Genomic DNA, 7945 nt, shown 5'->3' with positions numbered 1-7945 from the left:
GCTTTGTCTTCAGTGGTTGTGTCAGGAAGGTGAGCATCATAGAATGCCAATTTAATAGAAGAAAGTATTCTTGCATTGAGGGAGTACTTGAGACAGCACATATTTTTCAGGACCAGTTCAGCCTTTAACATTCTTACCCTTTACCCTCCCCACCTGCTTCCTGTCCTTGAACACACAGGACACATGCACCTCATCACATCATCCCCAAAGTCCTAAATCAACTCCATGTCCAAAATACCTTCTTCTGAATCCCCTCAATCAGTGGATCTCAACCTTCCTCATGCCGCGACCCTTTAATACAGTTCCTCAGGTTGTCGTGACCCCCCCAACAATAAAATTATTTTCGTTGCTACTTCATCACTGTCGTTTTGCTACTGTTATGAATTGGGCGACCCCTGTGGAAGGGTCGTTCGACCCCCAACAGGGTCAGACCTACAGGTTAGAACCGCTGCCCCAAATCTGGATGAGACTTCCGGTGTATTACATCCAGGGGCAAAATTCCTCTTCCTCTGTGAGCCTGTGAATCTAGAATACAAGTTGCCTCCTTCCAAAGCCCATGGAGGAACTGGCACAAGGTTTACATTCCCATTACCAATGGGAGAAAATGGAGGGAAAGAAGGGATAACAAGGAAGTCCGAAACCCAGCGGAGAAAATTACTCTAGCTCTCAAGGCTTGAAAATAATCCTTTGTTCTTGGAACAAGGTCTCTGTCCTCCAGACTCTGGGTGTTGGCCCACAAGCTATGGATTCTGGGTAGAAACCACTTAGCCCTGGACTTCAGCTTTACCCCCCAGGCCCTCTAGCAACGAAGAGAAAGCATGCGGTCCTTAAAAGATCTTGTTTAGAAAGCTCCTGACCTAATATCCAAGTTCATCACTTACATGCTCTACCTTCCACTAAACTTTGGAACATCATTCAGACAAGTGCTTTCTGCCACTGCATAAAAAAGCACAGCCTACTTCCATTGCTTAGCCACACGTTAATCATTTTACCAGGTTTATTGACAGATAATCATTTATCATACAATTCAAGCGTTCATGTTAAAGAGTCCTGTAACCATTACTAGGATCAATTTCAGGTCATTTTCTTCTTTCTTGTACTTGTTGTTAGCTCCTCATTCCTCCCCGCCCCCCAACCTCCACTGCCACGCCTTTAAAACTCAAAAAACCCACTGGCATCCAGCTGATGCCAACTCATAGTGATCCTGTAGGATGAAGTAGAAGTGCCCCTGTGGGTTTCTGAGTCTGTAACTCTTTACAGGAGTAGAAAGTCTCATCTTTCTCCTGCAGAGCAACTGGTGGTTTTGAACTGCCAACCTTGCAGTTAGCAGCCCAGTGTGCAACCAATACACCATCGGGGCTCCTGCCATGCCATAAACTCAAACCTCACTGCCACGGAGTCTCTTCTGACACATAGCAAGCGCCCCTATCGGACAGAGTAGAACTATGCCTGTGGATTTCTGAGACACTGAAACTCTTCACCTGAGTAGAAATTCTTGTTTCTCTAGGAACTATTAATCCACTTACTGTCTCCTAGATTTACCTATCCTGGGTTTCATATACAGAAAAACATACAAAACCAACTCAAGCAAAAATCCCCAAGATGACAAAATAAAACAAAGAAAAAACTTCCATGGAAAAGTTAAATATATATATTAAAAATGGAAACCAACATAAAATGGGTCAAAAAGGAGGTCCAGTGACGAGGTGTCACCTTTTCTTTCTAAGCCTTGTTAGAAGCACATTTAAATTTACATTTCGACCAACATTCCGTCGCTGCCAACAGACATTCTCTAAGATACCAGAGACTTTCTCCCCGCGCTCCACACTTCCTTCTGAGCCCTCCTCAGATTGGCCTTTGATATCTATCACCCCTTCCACAGGCTCTCCAAGGTGACCTTGTGGCTGTCAGGTGTCACCCTACGCACCACAGAACGAGCCCTAGATGGCCTGTCGCTTTGTCGCTGTGGTGATGGTTTGCGTGTTGCCGTGATACGGGAAGCTATGTCACTGTGTGTCAAACCCCAGCAGGGTCGCCCAAAGGAACAGGTGTCAGCAGAGCTTCCAGACTAAGAACAGACTGTGAAGGCAATGTAGCTCTTGCTACTACTACCCCCCCCACCCCCACAAACCAAACCCTGGGCCATGGACTCCATTCTGACGGAGCAACCCTCTATGAGCTTTCCAAGACAGTAAAACTGTGGGCAGAGCGGATGGTGGGTTCGAATCCCCGACCTTGTGATCAGCAGCCAAGTCCTAGCCCAGTGGTTCTCCACCTTCCTCATGCCCGCGACCCTTTCATACAGTTCCTCATGTGGTGGTGACCCCCCAACCATAGCATTATTTTCATTGCTACTTCAGCCTCTTGGCATCACCCCATTCCAAAACCACTTCCGCGTCATTAGGACAGCACTCCCACTTCTCTGTTCCAAATCCTGACCTAGCACCTAAGGCTGCCATCACCAAACGCCCCATAGGGTGACTTTCACCAACAGAAAGAAGATTCTCACCACTTAGCAGACTGCTAGTCTGAACTCAGGGCACTGGCTGGGGGGAAGGCTTCCTCTGTTGGCTCTGGAGGAAGGTCCTTGTCCCTGGGAGATTTCCATGTGGTTTGGCAGCTCTCTTCCACCCTCTCCCTCTCCACTCACTGGTTCACATTTAATCTTTTCAAAAGAGAATGGGGGTGGGGCAAGGGGTGGACACACCTATCTTAATCCTGTATCGTGAACATAACGACAACCTTCCCCGTGGGATTCTAACCGCAGGCATTGTCGCGGTTGCTAGGTGCTGCCCAGGCAGTTCCTACTCCTGGCAACCGATGCACAACTGAGCAAAACACAGGCTGGTCCTGTGCCCTCTGTGCCAATCCATTTCGTTGGTGATCTTCCTCCTTTGTCCTGACCGTCCACTTTACCAAGCATGGTGTCCTTTGACAGGGACTGCTCTCTCCAGACATGTTCGAAGTGCGGAGACAAAGTCTTGTCATCCTCTAGTCTAAGGGGCATTCTGGCTGTCCTTCTTCCGAGACGGATGAGTTTGTTCTTCGGGGAGTCCACACTACTTCCAATACTCCTCACGGGCAGTATCACTCAAAGGCACCCATGCTTCTTCCTTCTTTAATGTCTGAATGTCACATGCACGTGAGGCCACTGGAAAATGCCCTGGCTTGGGTTGGCACCTTAGTCTTCCAAGTGACCTCCTTGCTTCTCAGCCTTTTAAAGAGGGTTCGTGTCGCAGATTCGCCCAAGGCCATACATCTTTTGATCCTTGACAGCTGCTTCCTGAGTATTGACTGTGGATCCAAGCCAAACGAAATCCTTTACCACTTCAATCTGTTATCCACTTAGCATGATATTGCCTATTGGTCCAGGTCTAAGGATCTGGGTTCACTTTACATTGAGTTGCAATGCATACTCAAGGTTGCATAGACATTAGGGTTTAAAACACATATTTTAACCTGTGTGATCACGGGGTGTCGAACGGATCACTGAAGACAAATGGGTGCATAAGCAAATGTGGCGAAGAAAGCTGATGGTGCCCGGCTATCAAAAAGTATAGCGTCTGGGGTCTTAAAGGCTTGAAGGTAATCAAGCGGCCATCAAGCTCAGAAGCAACAAAGCCCACATGGAAAAAGCACACCATCCTATGCAACCACGAGGTGTTGAAGGGATCAGGTGTAAGGCATCATCAGAACAAAAAATCTTACCATAGTGAATGATGGGGGGAGTGCGGAGTGGAGATCCAAAGCCCATTAGTAGGCCACTGGAGATCCCCTTGCAGAGGGGTCTCGGGGAGGAGATGAGCCAGTCAGGGTGCGATGTAACAACGATGAGAAATACAACTTTCCTCTAGTTCCTAAATGTTTCCTCCCCGCTCCCACTACCATGACTCGAATTCGATCTTGCAAGTCTGGCTAGACCAGAGGATGTACACTGGTACAGATAGGAACTGAAAATGCAGGGAATCCAGGGCGGATGAGCCCTATAGGACCAGTGGTGTGAGTGGCAAAACAGGGAGGGTAAAGGGAGAGTGGGTAGGAAAGAGGGAACCGATTACAAGGAACTATATGTGACCTCCTCCCTGGGGGACAGACAACCGGAAAGTGGGTGAAGGGAGACGTCGGACAGGGCAAGATATGACAAAATACCCATTTATAAACTATCAAGGGCTCATGCGGGAGGGGGGAGCGGGGAGGGAGGGGAAAAATGAGGACCTAATGTCGGGGGTTTAAATGGAGAGAAAATGTTTTGAGAAACGATGTACAAATGCGCTTTACACAATTGATGTGTGTATGGATTGGGATAACAGTTGTATGAGCCCTTAATAAAATGTTAAAAAAACAAACAAACACATATTTTGGGAAGACATAATTCATAACACTAGTATCTCCAAGCCTGAAACCCACATCCCACTGCCACCCAATGGATTCAAGCTCATAGTGACTCTACGTAGGGTTTCTGAGGCTGTAAATGTGTATGGGGACAGATAGCCTCATCTTTCTCCGAAGGAGCAGTTGGTGGGTTTGAACTGCTGACCCTGAGGTTAGCAGCCCAATGTGTAAGCCTCTTGGTCACCAGGATCCTGGAGCTATTATTGTGTTCATTTTATAGATGAGAAGAGAGCTGAAGGGGAGTGGTTCGGCAGCATGCCCAAGGTTATGTTCCAGGCAGGTTCCCACAAAGCTTGAACCCAGGCCGATCTAACTCTTAGGTCCATTGTGCTCTTGATGTTATTGTAAAGACGTGAGATGACAAGGCTCACTCACGCTATGCCCACTGCATACTCGGCACCATGCCAGGTGCTCAGCCTGTCTCCAAAGTCCACATTCTAAACAAGTGCCCTGTTTCTACAGTGCTAACAAGGAGTTTGAAGGTGGCCTGGTGGCTTATTGGCTATGTGCTGGGCTGCTAACTGCATGAAACCATGGGGCGCTCTGAGGCAAAGAGATGAGACTTTCTACTCCTGCAAAGAGTGACAGTCTCAGAAACCCACAGGAGCAGGTCTACTCTGCCCTATAGGATTGCTGAGTCAGAATTGACTCGATGACAGTGAGCCTGTGGTTGGTGCACAGTTAAGGGGCAGTGAATGATTGCACCCAGGCAGTGGCGAGTCCATGGTAGAATTCTCCTCTTCCATGTGGGAGAACAGGATTTGATTCCAGTCCCTGGACCTCTGGTGCCACCACCACCCGTCTGCTGGCGGTGGCTTGTCTGCTGCTTTGCTGTGAGCAGCTTTTAGCAGAGGTTCTGTTTCTCGGAGATTCTGGGAAGAAAGGACCCACCAGGATTCAGCCACTGGCAGACCCTCGCTAGTTACAGCCAAGGGTCTCCAATAGCCTTACTATCAGACAGAGATCGTGGTAATCTTGATTATGCTGGATCGACTTGATACTTGGTCAGCTAACCTCCCTATTGACCCAACCCGAATTCTGGATGCAAGTATCTCGTGTTCCATGACAACCATTTCTTCCCTGGCTTTTTAATATTGAGGGTGGTCCTTTCTTTCTTACTCATGGTCGGTCTTTTTATCTTTATCTTATTATTATTATTATTATTTTATCATTGCCACTTCATTTCAATGTTGTTTTTACTGTTTCCATTGGGTTTCCCAGTTTGTGAAACACAGCAGGAGTGGATGCACAGAGATAACAACCGATTCAGGGGTGTATAGGGGATGTAGGGGTGGGAGATGGGAGATAGGGAGGGTGAGGGGATTTGGGGAGTGAACAATGAAGGCGGGAGGGAGGGGGCATCAGAACTGATTGTGATTACACAACTCATTTTAAAGGTGATTTAACCATTGGGGAGGGGGGATGTTCTAAAATTGATTGTGGTTCTGATTGTACAAATCTTGAAAATGATTGAGCGATTGGATTGTATGATATATGGATTAGGTGCCAATAAAAATGTTTAAAAAACCACGAAAAGGAAGGAAAGAAGAAGACCCTAAGGGTCACATAACTAGTTAAGGTGCATGCTCAGGTCCCGTAGCATTGTGGAAGGCAGCTCCCCACTATGTGCCCATGACCACTGTGTTAGTCTGGGTAGACAAGAGAAACAAACTCATAGACACTCATATATCTATAAGAAAGAACTTTATTAAGAAAACATCCCAGCCCAGTCCAGATCAAGTCCATAGGTCCGATATTAGCCCATACGTCCGATACCAATCGATAAAGTCTTCTTTAGACTCACGAAACACATGCAATGAGGCCAAATTCAGGAAGATCACAGGCCAGTGGGTGAAAAGTCTTGTGGATCCAGTGGCAGGGTAAGCATCTCAATGCTGGCAGGGGTTTCCACGGGGCTCCTCCAGCTCAGGGCACTAGCATAGTTCCATGTGTCCTGTCAGCTGCAATGTCTCCCAGGGAGTAAGTGTGTGTCCTGCTTCCAATGAGCTATTTATCTCTTTAGTGCCTCCAAATGAGGTCATCAAGCTGTGACCTGATTGACAGGCTAAACTCCACCCCATTCACTCATAAGTCTCAAATTGACAACAGGTCATGTAACTACCACAACCACTATGCAATATTACTTATCCTTTGACATGGCCCTAATTTATTCTCCCACAAACATCCAAAGGTAGGTGTTACCACACTTTCTAGATGAGAAACAGACATGAATAATCCCTAATTCACAGGTGTGGAATTCCATAACAGTGGAGCTAGGATTTGGAACTGACACTTTTCATTTCATATCCAAGGCTCTACTGTTATACCTCATAGTAACAAAAGAGCTACTTACTTGTGTTTTGAGGAACTATCATGGGCTAGTCTGTCCCACCTGAAGAACTGTATCAAGAATTGTAGCCTGCTGGATTCCCTAAGAGACTCGTGAACTGTGAGTGTTGACTCTGAAGAAAGAAGAAAGGACGAACAGTTGGAAGAGATGAAGCATCGTGAGAATCTAAGGGAGGCACCGAGGGCAGAGGGACGCCCTGGGGTCAGCAAACTGTGGCTCGCCAGCCATAGGTGGCTCTTTCAGTTCGCACATGTGCCTCTGGCGTAAGATTGAAAGAAAGATAAGAAAGGATATTATTCTGATAATGGTGATATCATTTGTTTGTAAAAATAAATTTATGGCTCTGGAATAATTTTTAAATTGTTGTAAGGGACAGGATCGGCTCTTCTGGTCTCAAAAGTTTTCAGACCCCTGGGGCTATAGGGTTGACAGGTAAATAACTTGGGTGAAGGGGAGATAGGAACCCACAAGAGGGAGACAGGAAATGAAGGCATGGGTGAGGGGGTAAATCACGGGGGGGTTGATTAGTAGTTAAAACTGCTGAATGCAAAATTGATGATCCAAAGTATAAACCCATATCTAATTTTTTAAAGAAAAAAATGAACACCGGGAACAGCAATCAGAGCTCTGATTTCCTGAGCACCTACGAGGTGTCGGGTGGGCCAGGCCCTACTTTATCTCAGACCCTCCTCACCACTCCCCTAGTTGGGCAGGGGGGCTGCTTATCATCTCCATTTTGCAGATGAGGAAACTGAGGACACAAGGAACAGAGCCCACCCAAGTTCACCGGTCAGCAGATGGTGAACCAGGAGTCTAACCCAAGTGGCCGACCTTCGCGTCAGGCATGAGCAGAAAAGGAAGCATGATGTCCCCGAGTTTCGGAAAAGCAAGTGCCCCCGGCCCAGGATGGCGAGGAGTTCTTTTGGTAGCAAAGTTCAGTAGGCATGCCCAGCAAGGGCATGGTGGATGCAAAGGCTTGGAAGCCCGGCTGCTCAGGGTGGTAACTCCCTCTGTGCTCAGGGTGGTAACTCCCTCTGTGCCCATGTGCCTCCATGGCACCCCACGGAGGATGCCAACAGGAGGCCATGGTGGGAAAACCTCAGGTTCCAGGCCTAGGAACTGTAACTTTATCTTTGGGCGGTGGGGTGGGGGTGGGGGTATTAAGGGGTGCCACGGAGGCTGATGAGTGTGGTGACTTGGGTT

This window comes from Echinops telfairi, unplaced genomic scaffold (assembly GCF_000313985.2).
Source record: "Echinops telfairi isolate 266 unplaced genomic scaffold, ASM31398v2 ScPeMD7_12;HRSCAF=54, whole genome shotgun sequence".
NCBI classification, from domain to species: domain Eukaryota; kingdom Metazoa; phylum Chordata; class Mammalia; order Afrosoricida; family Tenrecidae; genus Echinops; species Echinops telfairi.
The sequence above is the reverse complement of the archived record's forward strand: the minus strand, read 5'-3'. Positions refer to the sequence as shown.